Raw genomic sequence first — 20,399 nt, forward strand, 5'->3', positions numbered from 1 at the left:
TTTCTGGATGACTTGTTTCCCAATTTGGGGTTGGATGTCCTCTAATCCCTCATCCACTCCATCTTGCTGAGGTTGAAGATGACTTTCTTTTTGTGAGAAGACCGAGGCAAAGAAGGCACTAAGTAGTTCTGTCGTTTCCCTAGCATTGCCCCATCTTCTCCTCGAAGAGGCCCTATCGTCTCCTTGTTTTTCCTTTTTCTACTGACATAATAAAAGAAGCCCTTTTTATTGTTTTTAATGTCCCTGGGAAGCCTGAGCTCGTTTTGTGCTTTAGCCTTGTGGACCTTTTCCCTACAGGTGTTGGCTATTTGTTTGAATTCTTCTTTGGTGATTTCTCCCTTTTTTAAGCACTCTCTTGACTTTTAGTATCTGTGTCCACAGAATGCTGCTCAGTGTTTCCTTCATTTTTCAGAAATCAGCTCTCCTAAAGTCCAAAATGCGGGTTTGACGTGTGTTAGTTTCGGCCTTCCTTTGTACCTCAAATTGCAGGAGCACATGGTCACTTGCCCCTAAGGATCCTACCACTTCAACCGCATCGATCAGGTCCTCCACATAGGTTATGTAATAGGTTTCTTATCTGTAAGTAATTAGTAACTGGAGTAGTTGACATTAATTTATACAACATGGATTTATTACTTCTTTTTCTACATTTTGTGCAGCAGACTCATATTCTTTAGATTTCTGTGTTTTTGTGATTTTACGTTAGAGATCAGTATTTCAGTGTTTTCAATGTTTTTGTGATAGGCACGTTACACTGGCTATAGTATAACAAATATGTATGTTCCATATCTATAGAACATACATATTTGTTATACTATAGCCACTGTAACGTGCCTATCACAAATAGAAGAATGAAAAACGTCTTGTGGGAAATTCTGCTTTCTAATATTTAGAATGAATGCTAGGGCATTTATTTAAGGGTTTTATGTACTACCAGGAAAAAGTTTTGTCAAACTCATATGGAATATTTTGGGGTTACATTCCTCATTGTTATAGTCTTGGGTGTTACAGAAAATATACAGGACATCAGGGGATTATTTGGAGCTGTTTCAATAAATAATATATAAGTGCTCAAGAATACATTGTGCTTTGTTCTGTTTTGGTTAAGTGCTGAAACAAGATATTATCTCAGCCTCTTCTCACTGCAATAACAGCAATGTCTATAGTATTTCTTTATATGTGCGCATTACAGTTTACCTGTTATTCACTATTTGTTCATTATAGTGGGGGCAGGAAATGTACCATGCATTTACCGTACATTTTATATTAAATATTGTATAATTGTTTCTATTTATACAATTACCCAGAGTGTTTTTGTAGGCTCTTTTATTAGTTATTTATTTATTTATTTAAAGCACTTCTGACCCCGAAGGGGACTCAGGGTGGAGCATGATTTATAAACGGCAAATATTCAATGCCGGACATAAATAGACTTTGTACATACATAAACATTAAAATCATTAATCTCAGAGTTAAACTCCTTTGTTTAAACCATCTCAATCATCCGCAGCAAATCTGGTTGGCATAATAAGGTCTCCTATTGCTGCCTTACTGCACTTTTCAATAACTAGATAGCTTTTAAAGTATTTTGTTAGACCAGTGCTTCAAGATCTTTGTGAATTAGTGATTTTAAGTACAAATATATTCCAATAACAAATCATTTTCACTGAAAACTATGTTCATCTGTTCTGAAAAGTGGATCAAGAAGCAAATGAATTTGTTGGGTGATTTCAGCTTACTGCTAAATTGTGGGTTCTGGAGCCCAGTGTGCTTTGCTACTCGAAAGGCCAGATTAAAACATGAACCAGGTTTGAAGGAAAATAAACAGATGTTTATTCTTTCAGGCAGGAAAGAATGTCAGTAAAAATTTTGCATTCTCAAAAGAACCGACATAAAGCCTACAGGAAAATACAGAGCATTTTATCTACTTTAACTATAATTCAAAATACCCATGCCCTGATTGGTTGAAAAGCCGGTCTGGATCCAGGCTCCTGTTGACTGGGGATTCCTTCTGATGTCACTGGCTGCAAGAGTGTGCCCCCCCCCCCCACTGTGACAGGAAAAGAATGGTTGGGTGGTTTAAAGTCCAAGTCTGTTAAAAGGTCCGCCCTCATGGGGGGCATGAAATCAGGAATGTTTTGACATCAAATGTAAATGAACCTTTGGTTGATGCTTAGTACAAGTAAACACAAAGGGGTTGTTTGGAAAAGACAAAAGGGTGATCGGGATCACTTCAAGGTATAATGGGTTGGCCTTGCCTGCAACAGGTATTTTTTTTCATCTGTATCAGCTGATATTTCCAATCTTATCAATGGAAGCCAAGAAGTTTCCCAATGCACAGAAGAGGATTTATCAATGGAAAAGAGATTTGTCAATGGGAAGGAGTTTTTGTACACAGAAATACAATAGATATCCCATCAATGAGACTCAGGCGCCTTCAGGCTTGCATACATTAGCCAGCTTTATCCTGTTTCCTGTCCCAAGGCATAAGATTTAGCAAGGCAGTTTTACAGAACTTGAGTTTTAGTAACACTTTAAAGTTATTTTCATTTGATATAGTTTATACAATTTCATAAGGGTGGATTTCATAGACAAGGGGAGTTATAGCTGGCTGGATCTTTCCAGAATAATCTTTTGACATGATGAAAATGGTTTGTAAAAAATCCCCCCAAAACCGTATTTACTAATTAATCTTAGTCTGTTCATGTCTAATTATGAGAGTGGGGTCAATTTCTCAATAACAAATTCATTTAATTTTATTGAGCTACTGAACTATCTATATCATTTCTTTTAATAAATAAAATAAGTTTGAGTTCCTTTTCTGGAGTCTTATGTAAATAAAGTAGATAATATGCAATATTTATATTTTATCCATATTAATATTTTGACATTTTTGTAGTTAGCAAATCCTTGTGTTTAGCTCTCAGAAAATGTCATCTTCCTTGCCTCCCATAAGCATGATGGCCCAAATATGTTTTCTTTACTTTTCTGCTTTTTAAAGAAAAAAATATTTGTATCAAAAGCTGGGTAAAATTAGTTGCTCCCCTTAAGGGAAAATTGCAATGATTATGTTGTAGCTCAGCAAGCTGAAGATGATGTGGAAGGGTTTGATATAGTGCAGCCAGCTGAGGATGTTGATGAGGGGTCTGGGGGTGCAGGCCCTGATGTTTCTGAAGGTGTTCAGACAGAGGGGATGTTGGAACAGGATGGCAATTCCCCAGTGAGGAGAACGGAGGACTCTTTGTGTGAAAATGAAACTATTTTGCAGGATGACAGGCAAGAAGACAGATTAGATAGGGAAGTGAGACTGCTTCTGTGTGGGAAAAATTCCAGGTGCAAGTCAGGCAATGGGGAAAAGCAGCCAAAGGGCTGAAGGAATGCTTCCATGCATTGCTGTCCTTATTAAGGGGAAAAACTGCTTTCAGTTTCTTAGATCAAGCAACTTTGCAATTAGAGCAAGGATCTCTTGTCTTGGTTCTCACTTCAAGTCATGCCCTGGTCAAGTTTTGTTTTTAGTTTTGGGGATTTTACCATGAACTCAAGCTAATGTATTGTTCTTTGATTCTTGGATCACTTAAGTGGATGTTTTATTCCTCGTTTTTAAATTATTCAACCTCATGAGTTTATCCTACTCCTTGGATTTATATTCATGCTTTAACCTTTCATTGGAGTTTTATCTCTGGTTTTTTGAGACTATTATTATCTTACCTATTTTGATTTTTTACTCTTTTACTGTGTGTGTGTAATGATTCTTACCTAGTAGGCCAAAGGAGAGGCTTGGGATGTCAGTGAGGCAGGCCTCCATTTTGGGAGTGTAAGCAAAGGAAGCAGACATCTTGGGAGTGTAAAGTGAGAAGAGGGGGAGGAGCTGGAGATCTCTTGGGATTGGTTAGGACAGATGGGAGGAGCTAAGTCCTGAGAGGGAAAAGTGTCAGCTTCACAGAGAGCAGGGAGATTGAATTTGGGAACAGAAGGGAGAAGAGGTATTTTTGGAAGCTTAGATTTTTCTGACAGAGAGCATTTGTGACAGGCAAGGCTGCATTATTGGCCAGGATGGTCAAGTAGTCGCCTGGGTGCTTGTGTGGGTTTACACAAGTGGTTTGCTCTCTGGATAGAGTAGATTAGCTATACAGGGAACTCTGCTTAGAGTGGGCTAATTGCTCTGAAGATAGCCTGAGTAGGTTAGTCTGGGAAACTCAGTGCTACTGCGTTATTGTAGAGTGAGGAGTTTTGGTAGTGACTAAGTCTGTTTAAAGAAACCATCAAGAATATCGTACTTTATAACCATTTAAGCTTTTGTGCCTCATCGAAGAAGATAGTTATTTGTTTGATCTTATCAATAAATCTTTTCTCTATTTCAACTTTTAAAGAAGCCTCAGTAGTATTTCATTCCTGTGGGGATACTTTAACATTTTATCATCACAGTCTTCTCAGGGAGCTAAGGGAGAGCTGGGTAGGAGGGAAGAAGTTTACCTCAGAGAATAATCTTTAGTATCTTAAGTTGTCTTAGGTGGTGGCAGTAAATCTACCAGAGTACACACGTTACCTCATATATATATATATATAAATACTCGGTGCAAGAATCCTGTTCACTTAAATTGGTGTGATTTAGAATATCATATGCTTATAATAACTCTGTGTCAGAATCTGTTTTCTTTATAGTGTGCTTTTTCAATAAACTGTTTATTTCTACATTGGGCTTCCTGGTGAGTGCTTGAGCAAGGTTAACCCCAGCTGAGGTGCAACAATATATCCTTACCAATTTCTGTTTTTCTTTCTACCATTCCAAGAGAGAAGAAATGCAGAGATTTTGAAAAGATAATAGCAAATATGTTAAGCATTAAAAATAGACTGGATCTACACTGCCATATAATACAATTTGAACTGCATTATGACCAGCCATGGGCAAACCTAGGCCAGACACGGCTCTTTGGGCTCTTTGCTCCAGTCATGCTTCACATACCCCCTTTCAGTATGCAGGCAGAGCGGCCTGCTGTGTCCGCAGGCTGAGAGGAGGGCCAAAGCAGTGACACACCACTGCCAATTGCTTTCTGGAGAGTGCTTGACAGTGGTGTGTATGTCTTCTCCCTCTGGACCCAGGGAATGTTGTATATATAATCAGTCCATTGAAAAGCAAACAAACAAATAATTAATATTACAGTAAAAAGTTAACAATAATGGAGTAATAACTTTACATCAATGTATTTTTGATTAAATGAGGAAGAACCCCCTATCCAATGTGCACTTGAATTATAACTTGAACCCAGATTAGAATTCTGACTTTTCTCACTTATTTATGTTAAACTCTTTGTTGTAAAATTCTGAGCATTGCTTTTTTTAGATTAATCCAATATTAATAGGAATCCCTGTGTCCTGTTTCCTGTGGTTCTAACCTGAACATTTCAAATATATAGGCCATTATTTGTTGGCAACTTGGTTATTAAACCTTGTTAAGATATTTGTACACAAACCTATATCAAATATTTCAGGAAAGCTTACAAAAAGCATTAAAACAAGTTATACCCAAGTACACTGAATCTTTTTCGACTTTATTTTCTACTTGTTGTTCAGTCGTCTCCGACTCTTCGTGACCTCATGAACCAGCCCACGCCAGAGCTCCTTGTCGGCCGTCACCACCCCCAGCTCCTTCAAGGTCAGTCCAGTGACTTCAAGGATGCCATCCATCCATCTTGCCTTTGGTCGGCCCCTCTTCCTTTTACCTTCCACTTTCCCCAGCATAATTGTCTTCTCTAGGCTTTGCTGTCTCCTCATTATGTGGCCAAAGTACTTCAACTTTTTCTCTAGTATCCTTCCCTCCAATGAGCAGTCGGGCTGTATTTCCTGGAGGATGGACTGGTTGGATCTTCTCGCAGTCCAAGGCATTCTCTGAACTTTCCTCCAACACCACAGTTCAAAAGTATCTATCTTCCTTCGCTCAGCCTTCCCTAAGGTCCAGCTCTCACATCCGTAGGTTACTACAGGGAATACCATGGCTTTGACTATGCGGATCTTTGTTGCCAGTGTGATGTCTCTACTCTTTACTATTTTATCGAGATTGGACATTGCTCTCCTCGCAGAATCATCTTTTGATTTCCTGGCCACAGTCTGCATCTGCAGTAATCTTTGCACCTAGAAATACAAAGTCTGTCATGGCCTCCACATTTTCTCCCTCTATTTTCCAGTTGTCAATCATTCTTGTTGCCATAATCTTGGTTTTTTTTATGTTTAGCTGCAACCCAGCTTTTGCGCTTTCTTCTTTCACCTTGATTAAAAGGCTCCTCAGCTCCTCCTTGCTTTCGGCCATCAGAGTGGTGTCATCTGCATATCTGAGGTTGTTAATGTTTCTTCCAGCAATTTTCACCCCAGCTTTGCATTCATCCAGCCCCGCACATTGCATGATGTGTTCTGCATACAAGTTAAAAAGGTTGGGTGAGAGGATGCAGCCTTGCCGTACGCCTTTCCCAATCTTGAACCAGTCTGTTGTTCCGTGGTCAGTTCTTACTGTTGCTACTTGGTCCTTGTACAGATTCCTTACAATTATTTTCTACTATTGTAGTTCAATTGTTTCATCTATTTTATAAAGTTCCTCATTATGTTGGTGCCATCATTTTTTGATTTTGTCTTGATCAAACAATGTGTTGTTGTTAATCATTTAGGATCCTTACTCTTGATATGAATCTGCCTTTAATTTCCCAGTTCTTGTGGAAGAGGTTTGCTTTTTATTCCTTTGAATTTATTACTATAATAGTTCTCTTTCTCCCTAAGCACAAGTCACTGAACTGTAGTGTTGAAGATTTTGATTCAGTCCTTAAGTACTTGCAGTGTTTCAAGTTTAATTCTTGAAAAGTGTCACTTGGAGCTTTTCTTTCTCTTCAGCAGGGTGGGGTAAAGGAAACAAGATTTAGGGGTAATTCTGTCATTCTTATTTCCCCTGCTATCGGGAACCACATGTAATTATTATCAGGTGCACCTATATACGTGGAGCATTCAAATTTTACATAATAACTTACTATCATCAGAAACAACAACGTTTACAATTTGTTATGCCAAAAGAATATATGATGTATTAAAGTTGCTCTGGTTTCAATACCATTTTTATAATGTCAGTAGATTTATTTTTAACTCTTCTTTGTGTTTAGTTCTTCACGTTTATGTTGTCACAAAGTCCGGTCAATTTTTCTTTATAACATTGCCAAAATCAGTCCCTTTTCTTCTGCTTCCTCTGATAAGACCTTAGCTTGTACCTTGGTCATTTCCCATCTCTACTCTAATCTTCTTTTGACTGCTCTTCCATTATCTCACCTTCATCCTTTGGTTTCCAAATATTCCTTCCAGAATTCAATACAAGCTTTTTATTTTAACACTCAAAACCTTATCCCCTGCCCCTATCTTTCAGTCCTTATTTCTTTTCCATCTGTTCTAGATCTGAATTCTAGGAAGTCTAAGCTTCTCACCCAATCGAAGATTTCTTCTTCCTTGGTTCCATTTTGACTTTTTCGCTCAATGCTCCATGCTCTTAGAACTGCCTCCCTGATCCTTTCTTCGTTATTTTTAAATCTCAATTTGAAATCTTCTTGTTTTCTAAACCTTTTGGTCACTTAGTTTAATATTGGTTTTTTTGTATTTTTATATTGATTACATGCATTGTCAATTTGTTTACTTTTATACTCTAGTTTTATATTTTATCTGGAAAAATTAGTAGTTTTATTTGCAAAGCAGCATGCACATTGATGAAACAATGTGAAACAACAGCAATAATAAAAATATCAAACAATCTTTTTGATGCTGTATTATCACATGTGATTGTAACAGCTAATTTCTCTGATGTAGGAAAAAGGAAAATAACACAACAAATGTTCTTAAAACTGAACTGTAAAGAAACATTGTATCTTTAATATATCTAAAAGGAGGCATTCAAATCTTAAAAAAAACTAGTTTCCACCACTGAAATCTGAAATGCCATGCCTAGAAGGGAATAGTTGGCAGTGGGAAGGTTAACAAGGGATGGGTATGACATATACTATTGCACTTCCTGGGGTTTTGATTTGTTCTGGTTAGATATAAAGGCCATCAGTTGGAGAAGGGATTTTTGTAAAATATGAGTTTGTTGACATGGGATTTGAAGAAAGCAAGAGTAAAAGAAAAAAGAAATGTGGCACCATATAGATTTCTAAAGAAAGCCATTATTAATTCATTCTTTTTTAAGGATCTCATTTAAAGCCTGGGTTTACAATAATACACTACTTTTGACAGGAATTTGATTGTTTTTCAATTGACTCTCAGTGGTAATTGGGTGGAATATATGTGAACGTAAACCTACACATATCTGAATGCAGATAACATTTAAAAATGAGTGCCTAATAATCCACAGTGATGTATTTCTGAGAAACAAGTGGCTTCCCTGTGCATGAGGCATCTTTCCCCAGTTAGACCTTTCACCGCCCCTTTAATTTCTGGGTAATCTCTGTATATCTTAAGCTTTTACAATTCTATTACATTAGGAAGTGACATTTTGGACCCTTGACAAGGGCTTTTGTTTGGCAGTATTTATAGCAGCTTCTTGTCATTCTGGAGCAAAGGCGATTGCCCTGCCCTCTGGCCCCCTGCTTAAGCAGATTTTAAGCAGAAGCTCTTCTCATGTGGCACTAATTGAAATGATTGGTGGAAGGGTGTGTTGTGAGCACCCTCTGCCTGACTCTGGCTTATCTGCTTGGGGCTAAAGGGGGGGGGGGGGAGCGAGGGTGAGAGGATGCAAATCTTTTGCCTCATTTTAGCAAAGGCTCAGGACAGCCGGGCCATCTGTCCGCTCTTGGAATCGGGAGACAAACAAATTGGTACTGAGCTACGACTCCGCAGAAAGAAACAAGAAATTGACCTCTAACTCGGCCAGAGAATTCCACATGAGGCACGAGCTCTGAAACCCTCGCAGCAGGTCAGTCCGCTCCGTCTGATGTACGTGTTCAGAGATGCCAAGGATTTCAGAGGCAAATCTTCAGTGTGGGCAGTGGTTTTCATAAATCTTACACTGGAGCTGAAAAGAAAGTGTTAAGTATCTATGTTGTGTCCATTTCTGTTGCTAATTTCTTCAATGATGTACGTGTCTTGCTTGTTGCCAGCTGAGCAACTTGAGAATGAGCAAAGCTTTAAAAAGATTTAAAACTCCACCAGACTTGAAGAGTGATTTGTTTTGGGTGCACATAGTGCTTATCCTTAGAAACAGGACAATGTTAAAATATGTCTTAGGAGGTGTCAACTGCAATGTGTTGGCTTTGCTTAGGTAAGTAGACGGACCTGAATGTCTTGGAGGATTTAAACGCTGTAATGTTGTTTGGGATTTATCTTCTGTCATAATAAGAAGTTTGAAATTCAGGAAGAAAAGCAAGTCTGTCCTGATTTGTTAGGATTAGAATTTTGAATATACTGCATACTTTCATTGGAATTTCAACCTAACACTGAAATGCAAAAAGCCCACATAAAGTTCCACCGTCTGAAGAAAAATGGGAATATTTTAGAGGGTTTTTTTCTTCCTCTTTTTATGCATTAATATAGTCTAACATAATTTATAGATAAAAACTCATGTAAGTATTAACGAATCATCATTGTTTTTAAGGGTTTCTTTTCTAGTAGAGCAGTTTAATTAAACTCTATAGCCTTATAAATTAGCAGAAAGCTGGTACTCAGATTTCATCGTACAATTTTGTATAAATGCCATCTGCAATATTATGTTATTGAAATATCATTTCTATTACTTTGTTAACATCATCATGTTATTGTACTACTATTTGTACTGGGTATCCAATATTGACAGGATCAATATAAGTACTGTAAAATAAGAACTTATAGGCTTTTATACATTTCCCACATTTATTCTGTCATTTTGGTCTCTCTCTCTCTATATATATAAAATTGTATTTGCTGACTAGAGGGCAATCATAATGAATTTGAAACATAAACCATGAGAAACAATAAAAAATCAGTTACACTGTTGGATAATTTCTACTTTGATTTTAAAATATTGCAGGGAATTGTAAAAAAAATCAAAACATGAACAAATGCAAGTTCGGCATAAACAATTTTTGAAAGGTTTAAAAACAAACAGAGCAGGACAACGATAAATTGTTCTTATTACAGATATGCCAATTACAGTGATCATGTTATGTTTATGAGATTTGGTTGAATAGTGGGTCACATTACTAAACATTTTAGCATTCAAATGAAAAGTTACATTGTTTCATATGTTTCAGCAAGAAAACAAAACAAAATGTATGTGTGATGAAGCTTTTATTGAAATTAATATTCAGCTATCTTGTGGTATCTCAAAAGTTGCTTAAAAATAAATAAGCATAAGGAGCACAACTCATCTGTATATTCTGTATTCATAATCTGCTTGTATAGTTGTTAAATCAGGTGGCCATTTTATATTTTTCAGAGCGCACACTATTAGTCTGTTTTGGCAAAATAACAAAGAATCTTGCAGCACTTTAAAAGTTAGAAATGTCTGACAGCATAGAAGAGGTATATGGAATAGCGAAAATTGTACTGTATTGAATCTCTTAGTTTTTAAGATGCCACAAAGATTTGTAATGTTAGTTTGCAGTAATATTTGCCCTTTTGTTATGTGTTGTTCGTACAAAGCTTTGCTGTGTGGGATTCGTAAGGCTAGGTTGATCTCATGATAAAGTATTGTACTCTTAATACTTGCTCTGATAATATTAAAACTAATATCTTCTTATAGTACTCCTGGTTGTCTTTAAAAATTAAAATGTATGAAATGCCATTGGCAATGCCACATACATCACTTGTGACATTAACTCCAAGAGTTGCAGGCCACTGCCAACAGGTTTCCATGAACAGTCTTCTTTAGTTTCTAGCATAATAGAAGATGGATCTTATAGAATTATGTTCAAGGTAATAATTAGAAAAAAATGGGGTAAAGGTGGAGAAGTTTGTGGTTATCATATTACCCAAACATGGTACACTGAAAGACAGTATGATGACACATTTCCAAAGCCACTGATGCTTCATTCTTCTTCAAATGTGTTCTGCTGATGCAGGAGGGAGCCTTCTTTAGACTATGTGCCTTCTTTAGACTATGTGGCCCAAGTGATCAGAGCACTGAAAATATCAAAGGGATGATTGTCAAAAGTAGGTTTCTTATTATTTGAAAAGGTCATGCAGACAACAGATACAATAAGACTGCTACAAAACCATGGTAACTTCTGGCTTAGAGTTTCTGTGTTGTCAAAACAAATTATTACGTTACCAATAAGACATCATTTTTTTATTGTAATCTCCACCAAGACCCTTTTTTCAGCATTTTGTCAATATAATGTATTTGTCTTAAAGAAACAAAGATGTACAGTTATTTTGACATACTTATTGAAAATTTCATTGAAATACATTGAACTTTCACAGAAATACAAAGCATATGGACACAAAGCTAGCCACATCCCAATAATTTTTGCAGGCAAACTTACCTTAAAATATACATAGTAATTTTGAAAAAAAATAACAACAAAGTCCAGAAGTTTCAATCATGAAGAGCAGCAAAGTGACAGGAATGAAAGGTATGTCAGGATTTGTTTCCTAAATATTTTAAATGCAATTTGTTTTTCTGCCAAGTTGACATCAATACTTTGAAAAGAAAATCTACGCAAGGTGGAAAAATAGGTCACTTGGGTTTTAGTGCTAAGTAACAAATCCAATGCAGTTAAGATTTAACAGAGATGTGATGGCTTATTCTGTGCATTTATTAATGCATGTGCATGTTTTAAATATGTGTGGCAAAGGATGGAATGGCTTATTAACAAGTGGCACATCCTGATGTAATTCTTCTATATACCATAGATATTATAGGGCACAAAATCTGAAACTTCTCCCATTGTTTAAGATACTTGCACACAGAACGTCAATTTAGACTATTATCCAATCCATGTGGTTTTTAACAATGAGGTATATGTGTGTAAAACAGATTACTGCTAAAATTTGTATGAAATCAAATAAAAAGGAAATAGTAGATGACAGTTGTAAAAGTCATCCATATTATTCTCTTTCACTGAAATGCCATTGTTTCATGGCAAGTCTTTATCAATAACCCAAACCAATTTTTTTCAGCATTGTTATACACATACAGTTTTTATAGGCATCTTAATTTACATATCATAAACTCAGTATTACAGGCCGTCCCCGGATTACGAACAAGATAAGTTCTGTAGGTTTGTTCTTAAGTTGAATTTGTATGTAAGTTAGGACAGGTACATTTTTCAAGTGTAACTCCAGCCAGATAGATAGAAAAGTAAAAGTTTCCCTTTTCAACTAAAACAATTTCTATGTTATGCACAAAATGGTGAACTTCTATTATATTATATACTTCTATTCAAAGATTCCTGATTCAATTAAAATTGCTTACAACTATAAAAATAGTATGCTGTAATTCTAAAAAGTGGGTACACTAAGCCAAAATAACTCATTGACAATTTTTACACAAAAAGCACTGGCTATCCGCAAGAAAATGGAAGCAGAGAGAGGTGACCTTGCTGCCATCAACAAAATTCAAACTTAAAAACTTAATATGGACATGCCACTAGTTTTATCTACCCACGCCCCTGCCCAAACCCTACTTTAAGGAATTAATCAATTTTTAATCTTTTAATTTTTTTTATCTTGTAGTTACACAATCATTTAGGAGTGAGTTGACAGGCCAGTAGGCCAGGATGCCTTGTATTCATATATGGTTTTACTGTAGATATGGGCAAGTGTGTATGTTTTGTATGTTTTGCATGTTTTGATATGGTCAAAATTGACTAATCAATAATCAAGATTTGTTGTTGTTGACCTCATTGACAAACAAGAATATACAAATTTGCAAATCAGAAGCTTTTCCAAACTGTGCAAAATAACTGAGAAATAAACTACATATCAGGGGATGATTGAAATCAATGGTTCTCAAGTTTAAGTCCTCCAGAAATTTGGGACTTCTTGGTCATTGGTTGAACTGGTTGAAAAGTGGAGTAAAAATGAATTTGGAGGACCAAAATTTGAGGACAACTGCATAAAATACTCATGCAAGATCTCTGTTCTGAGCATGTGTAGATAGTAATTAGAATTAAAAACTGAGAAAAATAAGAGTCGGGAGGTTGTAAATCATAATTTGTATGCTATTTCTTCTGGTCCTGCTATTTGTTGAAACATGCCTGCAGCTGCTGATGTAGGTGATTCAGCAATCAAAGTAGGTCATAGTCAAAAGTTGACATCAAACTGCTGCGACAATGTCACAATGACTGAATCTGCAGGCGCATATACTGCACTATACTGCAGCTTGGGACCAGTTTGGGAGGAACTGATGTTGCTGTGCAGCTGATCAGAGAAATGTGCATCAATGCACCTGAAAACAAGGAGGAAAGTGACAGCAGCAGAGATATTCACTAACCCTTCCTAGGGGGTTGCTTAGACTCTGATGTCTAGCCATGCCTTTAGGGTGCTTTCCAGCATCCCCTGTTTGGGGGGGTGGGGGATTTACAACGAGCTTTGCATTTTGCAGAGCCATTTTCATCAGGGATCTGGAATACACTGGCATTTGCTGCAGCACTTTTTTGGCTGAACCTGAATTTTCCTGAGATCTTTTAAATGCATTATATACCCTTACATACATGCTGCAGTGTATGTTGGCAGTGTGCATTTTGTGACCAATGCAGCCTTGAGTCTGTTTCAAACTGCATTACATGGTCAGTGTAGATGGCACGTGTGTATAATATTATGATTGAAAACTGAGTTCTATTTTCTGGGTTTTTGTAATTAAAGTAAATGAGGGGGGCGCTATTTGCAAGAGATAATTGAATGCTGGAAGGTGTACTTAATTCTCCCCCATCTGGTGATTTTCCTTGGAAATTCCCACTCAAGCTATTTGTAACTTTTGTCCTCATATGGACTTTAGAATTTGAAGTATGCCCGAGAAACTCTTTTATTGAATTGATAATAGAACACTGGATGAAGAAGAAATGAAGAACCTCTTTCTCTTGCAATCACCCTGCTTCTACATCTATGTGATCTCCAGAGATGTAACTTTGCTAATGTAACTGGGGGAGGAACCAGAAGTTTCAGTACTGTCATTTTATTTAATTTTTAAAATCCTGGTTGCATGATGTTTCAGCTCTAAATATTGCCATATTTCCCTTAAGCAACACAGTATAGGGACAAATATATGTATGTAACTGTCAGTATAGTCACTTTTATCTTAATGGAACATCTAGGGTTCAATTTGTTTTTAGTCAGGGCCAATGTCAGCACTGAGAGAGAGATCATGAACATTAGCCTTCTAGGAGATCTTATACAGTACATTAGCCTTCTAGGAGATCTTATACGGTACATTAGCCTTCTAGGAGATCTTATAGGGCTGCGACTTCTCCCACATTTTTTTTAAATCTAGATTTCTCTAGAGGAGTATGTGGATTTTTAAAAGGGCTTCTTGTGAGCCTAAACTGACCAGATAGTAGGGTGGGACAAGGAATGTGGTTGAAATGTACCCCATATCCCAGTGGTGTCTTTGAGGCAAAACATTTTTTTTAGAAAACCCCAAAAAGGATTTGAGCCTAGGAGGTCTCCAAAAATTATCAAAATGACCTCTGTGCTCCCTAGAGTGCATTTTGTGACATTGTGAATCAGATTTGAATTAATGACCTGGGGTGGCATATTAACTTTGAATGTGTTTTGATGGATTTTAACTGAATTTTTAAAGTACTGTTTGTGTTTAATTCTGTTTTAAGTTTTGTATATTTGTATCTTTTAAATTCTGTGCTAAAGCTTTTATGTCAAGTCACTTTGAGTCCCTTTTGGGGAGATAAAGTGGAGTATGAATGAATAAATATAATGATAATAATAACAATATGGACCACAGTCAGGCATGTAGCCGGGGGGGGGGGGGGGGGGGGCTTGAGGCTTCAGCCCCCCCCCCCCCCCCGAAATTCTCATGGTGGTTCACGAAAAGACCTTACTGGTGCATTATTTAAACTGCTATGTTTATTCATATCATGATCTGATCACTATACTCAATATATCCCATATGCATGGGGGTATTGGGGTAATGATACAAAAGGTTTGCTAGGCTAGATTGGGAAGAGTGATTTTTTCTTTTTATGTCACAAAGGCCATAGGGCCATGTCAGAAATCTCAAAAAGGCAGGCTGTTCCACAGAATCACTGTGGGTGGCAATACCTCAGGATGAGATGGACAAGGAGAATAAAATAAGAATGACATCTCAAGGAGTAAATATTACAGTAATGGGTGGCTTCAATTACTCTGACATGGACTATATGCCTTTGTCATGGTGAAAAGGCATTGTTGAATGCTTGTGTCAAACAGTAGGACTAAATCTCCAAGCTTTCAAATTTTAACTCAGGATGGTTCTACATAGGTACAAAATGTGACCTCAAATTGATATGGAACAAAGTAATTCTTTTTGAGTTTTACTTGAAAGAGAATAAACCCTGTGTGACCTCCTTTATGCAAAGCAAGTCGTCTATTCCCGGAACCATGACTCAATCTCCAACACTTAGTTGTTTTGAGTTTAATCCTTAAAGCACTCAAACTTAGGTTTGTAATTACATCATGCCTCAATTTAAATATGAGAAATTTTCACAATGTTCAAAGTTATCATCTTAACATTTCCAGTGTGGAAATGACTTTTCTACCTTTTTATGTTGCTACAGAGTGCTACAGTTAGGGATTATGCAATTTCATTGCACATTACACAAGCCAACAAGTATTTTTCATCAGATATAATTTTAGATAATTCTTACAGAGTTTTTTTTTTTTGCTCTGAATTCATATTTGTGTTTCTTTTTTCTCTATCACATGTAGTTTTGCAATAAGGCTAACCAAATAATGAATGCATATATGCACTGATATCAATTAGTTTCTATTTATTTATTTATTTTGTCGTGTCAGGAGCGACTTGAGAAACTGCAAGTCGCTTCTGGTGTGAGAGAATTGGCCGTCTACAAGGACGTTGCCCAGGGGATGCCTGGATGATTTGATGTTTTTATCATCCTTGTGGGAGGCTTCTCTCATGTCCCCGCACGAGGAGCTGAAGCTGATAGAGGGAGCTCATCCACCTCTCCCTGGATTCGAACCTGTGACCTGTCGGTCTTCAGTCCTGCTGGCACAGGGGTTTAACCCACTGCGCCACTGGGGCTCCTAAACAAGAGGTAATCAAAGGAGACAATAGATTAATGAGTTAACATTTATTCACTGCGCCACCGGAGCCTCCATAGTTTCTATTGATATCAGTGTGTAAATACATTCATTATTTGATTAGCCTCATCATAAAAAGTGGCCAGGAAATCAAAAGACGCTTACTTCTTGGGAGGAGAGCAATGTCCAGTCTCGATAAAATAGTAAAGAGTAGAGACATCAGACTGGCAACAAAGATCCGCCTAGTCAAAGCCATGGTATTCCCTGTAGTAACCTACGGATGTGAGAGCTGGACCTTAGGGAAGGCTGAGCGAAGGAAGATAGATGCTTTTGAGTTGTGGTGTTGGAGGAAAGTTCTGAGAGTGCCTTGGACTGCGAGAAGATCCAACCAGTCCATCCTCCAGGAAATAAAGCCCGACTGCTCATTGGAGGGAAGGATACTAGAGACAAAGTTGAAGTACTTTGGCCACATCATGAGGAGACAGGAAAGCCTAGAGAAGACAATTATGCTGGGGAAGTGGAAGGCAAAAGGAAGAGGGGCCGACCAAGGGCAAGATGGATGGATGGCATCCTTGAAGTGACTGGACTGACCTTGAAGGAGCTGGGGGTGGTGACAGCCGACAGGGAGCTCTGGCGTGGGCTGGTCCATGAGGTCACGAAGAGTCGGAGACGACTGAACGAATGAACAACAACATCATAAAAAGTATACATGATGGAGAAAAAATAAACACAGATCTGAATTCAGGGCAAAAAAACCCAACTCTATAAGAATGACCTAAAATTGTATCTGATGCAGCTGTCTTAGTTGCATCATTTGTTTTGCTGTGGCTCTTGCCAATTGTAGTGGAAGTTCCCACCTTCAGATGAACCACGTTTATACTCTCCATACTTTAAGACTAAAATAGATATCTCGGAAGTACCTGATCATAAATATATCTTTAGAAGCAGCAATAAACCGAATTGCTTTTTTTTACTGAGAGCCATGCAGTCATCTGCCTCGCATTGCCTTTTATTACATTCACAGATGGAATGGCTTTTGGTGAGTTCAGGGGTAATAGCAACCTGCCCATATATAGTAGACTTTCCTAATGCAATCAGGATTCCCTCAGGAGCCACACATTAAAACCATTATGAAATTGGAATTTTCCTTTAACTTATGGCCTTTCCTTTTGTCCTTCCTTTCCCCACCACAAAAGAACTGTCTCCAGTGGATTCTAAAACTCAATACAGCTAAAAGCACCATGCCATACATGGAGACAGAAGATAAATAATGAATTAGTCAAAAATACAATTGCACTTCAGTTATTAATAAAAGTTCACCTATATCTTCATGTGTATAGATATAAGGATGGATGGATGGATATATAGCTTATATGGAAAAAATCTATGTAAGAAACACAAGGCAGAGTAAAACTCATGTTTGATCAAATCAAACAGTACATTTGACACGAAATCAAATGTATTTCCTGCCTATTGTAGATAGTAGACATTAGATTAGATAGGCCTTATATTTAAGCTTCAAGTATTATAATTTTATATCGGTTTAGAGTGAATTTAGAGTAAATTCATGGCACTATTTATAGAAGGTGGTCTATAAATTGGCATATGTCCTTGTAACATCCAGATTCAATTACTTATTGAAAAGCTGGAAAGTGTCCAGAAGAGGGTGACTAATATGATCAGGTGTCTGGAGAACAAGCCCTATGAGGAGCGGCTTAAGAAGCTGGCATGTTTAGCCTGAAGAAGAAAAGGCTGAGAGGAGATGTGATAGCCATGTATAAATATGTGTGGAGAAGTTTATTTATTAATTTCGTTCATTTCTACACCGCCCTTCTCCCCCTGGGGGGACTCAGAGAAGGCTGGGAGGAGACATGTTTGCCATGTATAAATATGTGAGAGGAAGTCATAGGGAGGAGGGAGCAAGCTTGTTTTCTGCTGCCCTGGAGACTAGAACGCAGAACAATGGCTTCAAATTACAAGAATGGAGATTCCATGTGAACATTAGGAAGAACTTTCTGTCTGTGAGAGCCGTTCAGCAGTGGAACTCTCTGCCCCGGAGTGTGGTGGAGGCTCCTTCTTTGGAATCTTTTAAACAGAGACTGGATGACCATCTGTCAGGGGTGCTTTGAATGCAATATTCCTGCTTCTTGGCAGGGAGTTGGACTGGATGGCCCATGAGGTCTCTTCCAACTCTATGATTCTATGTGTTCTATAGGCTATCTTTTAAGATTGCTCAAAAATGCATCTGCTCCAGGACATAGACAATAAGCATTTGCTTTATGTTACGTCTATATACATATAAGTATACAGCCTGATTTGGTAGGATTAATAATCTCAAATGGTTTTGGGAATCTCTTATCTGAAGGACTAACTAACCATATGAACCAGCTCAGATATTATGATTAGTGTCTGACCACACTAGCTAGGCCACCTTCTATAAGCGGGCCCGATCTGGCATAGTTTAAAGGTAGGTTGTATATAGCACCTGACACTTTCTGTTCTTTGTATATAACTCATTACTATCCTTATTCCAAATGAATTCAGAATACAAAATTACCTTTTTTTCAAGTTTCATATACATTTTTCACATTTTTTCAAGGGTGGTAATATATTATATATGCCTGCTTTGAATATGTCTGAATTTAATCTTTGTAATTCCCTGGATTTGGTTCTAAATGACCCTTGATCTGTGAAAAATTGTTTTTCATAACCTGACACTGTTTCCACTATCTAATTAGCTAATTCTTTACATATACATACAGTGGATGCTTTGTATTGTTTCCGAGATCCGTCATGAATAACAAAATCCATGGAGGCTGATGTCCCTTATACACAATGGTGTAGAAAATGATTTCCCTGGAAAAATCAAGGCTTGTTTTTTTGTATTTAAAAAACAATTTCAAGCTGTGGATAGTTGTGTTTATGGATACAGAATCTCTAGATTTGGAGGGCCACTTGGGTTTGCACCTTTGACTTTGTTTGGGACCTTAAAGCTTCCATCATATAGAGCAGTCCACATTTGTGGACCTTATCTTAGAATCATAGAATCAAAGAGTTCGAAGAGACCTCATGGGCCATCCAGTCCAACCCCCTGCCAAGAAGCAGGAATATTGCATTCAAATCACCCCTGACAGATGGCCATCCAGCCTCTGTTTAAAAGCTTCCAAAGAAGGAGCCTCCACCACACTCCGGGGCAGAGAGTTCCACTGCTGAACGGCTCTCACAGTCAGGAAGTTCTTCCTCATGTTCAGATGGAATCTCCTCTCTTGTAGCTTGAAGCCACTGTTCCGCGTCCTAGTTTCCAAGGAAGCAGAAAACAAGCTTGCTCCCTCCTCCCTGTGGCTTCCTCTCACATATTTATACATGGCCCTCTCAGCCTTCTCTTCTTCAGGCTAAACATGCCCAGCTCCTTAAGCTGCTTCTCATAGGGCTTGTTCTCCAGACCCTTTATCATTTTAGTCGCTCTCCTCTGGACATATTCCAGCTTGTCAATATCTCTCTTGAATTGTGGTGCCCACAATTGGACACAATATTCCAGGTTAATATTCTTCCGTTAAGTTATGCATTGGCAATTTTGACAGCTTGCTGCCGTCTGCCTTATCTATGTATCATGTGTGTGGTGTTTTTCTGGTGTTTGTACTTGAAACCCACCATCTTCATCCCCACCCCCCACCCCCACCCCCAATGCAATGCTAGTGGGATTTGGTTCCACTGTGAATTTAAAATATGTATATAGCCACAAAATCTGGCATCTGTGGTAATGTTGCCATGAGTTCGAACTGAAACCCCTAGAGCAGGGGTCCTCAAACCTTTTAAACAGTGGTAGCTCCTCATCTGTGGAACTCACTCCCGGGGGAAATCAGGGCATCACCATCCCTCCTCGCCTTCAGGAGGAGGGTGAAGACGTGGTTATGGGACCAGGCCTTTGGGCACTCTGGCAATTAAATCAGTCAATCAGGCGAGTAAGGCCAACAGGATTGATGAAGTAGAACGTAAAACTAGATCTATGAGTTAGCAAATGCTGACCATGTAAGAGGAGAAATTGGGTTTGTATTGGTTTTTACTGATTTTATTGATTTTATGGTTATAATGCATGAATTGTTGTTAACTGTGAATTGATGTAATTTTGTGTATGATTGTTTTATGATGCAGGCATCGAATTGTGCCTTTGCTTTTGTAAGCCGCCCTGAGTCCCCTTCGGGGTGAGAAGG

The 20,399-nt window shown here is 37.9% G+C and overlaps 1 protein-coding gene across 10 annotated transcripts in view; it reads left to right on the forward strand.

Moving 5' to 3' along the window:
- LOC132778465 (poly(rC)-binding protein 3-like) overlaps positions 1-20,399 on the forward strand; it is a 226,123-nt gene that overhangs the window by 123,984 nt on the left and 81,740 nt on the right. The window contains exon 1 of one of the 10 annotated variants that reach the window (XM_060781451.2): positions 8,605-8,952. The exons of 6 other annotated variants lie outside the window; for them this stretch is intronic. The gene's annotated coding sequence lies outside the window, so the exon portion shown is untranslated. 3 more of the 10 variants (XM_060781449.2, XM_060781453.2, XM_060781452.2) reach the window with 3 other exon arrangements.

The sequence above is a fragment of the Anolis sagrei genome, chromosome 6 (genome assembly GCF_037176765.1).
Source record: "Anolis sagrei isolate rAnoSag1 chromosome 6, rAnoSag1.mat, whole genome shotgun sequence".
NCBI lineage: Eukaryota > Metazoa > Chordata > Lepidosauria > Squamata > Dactyloidae > Anolis > Anolis sagrei.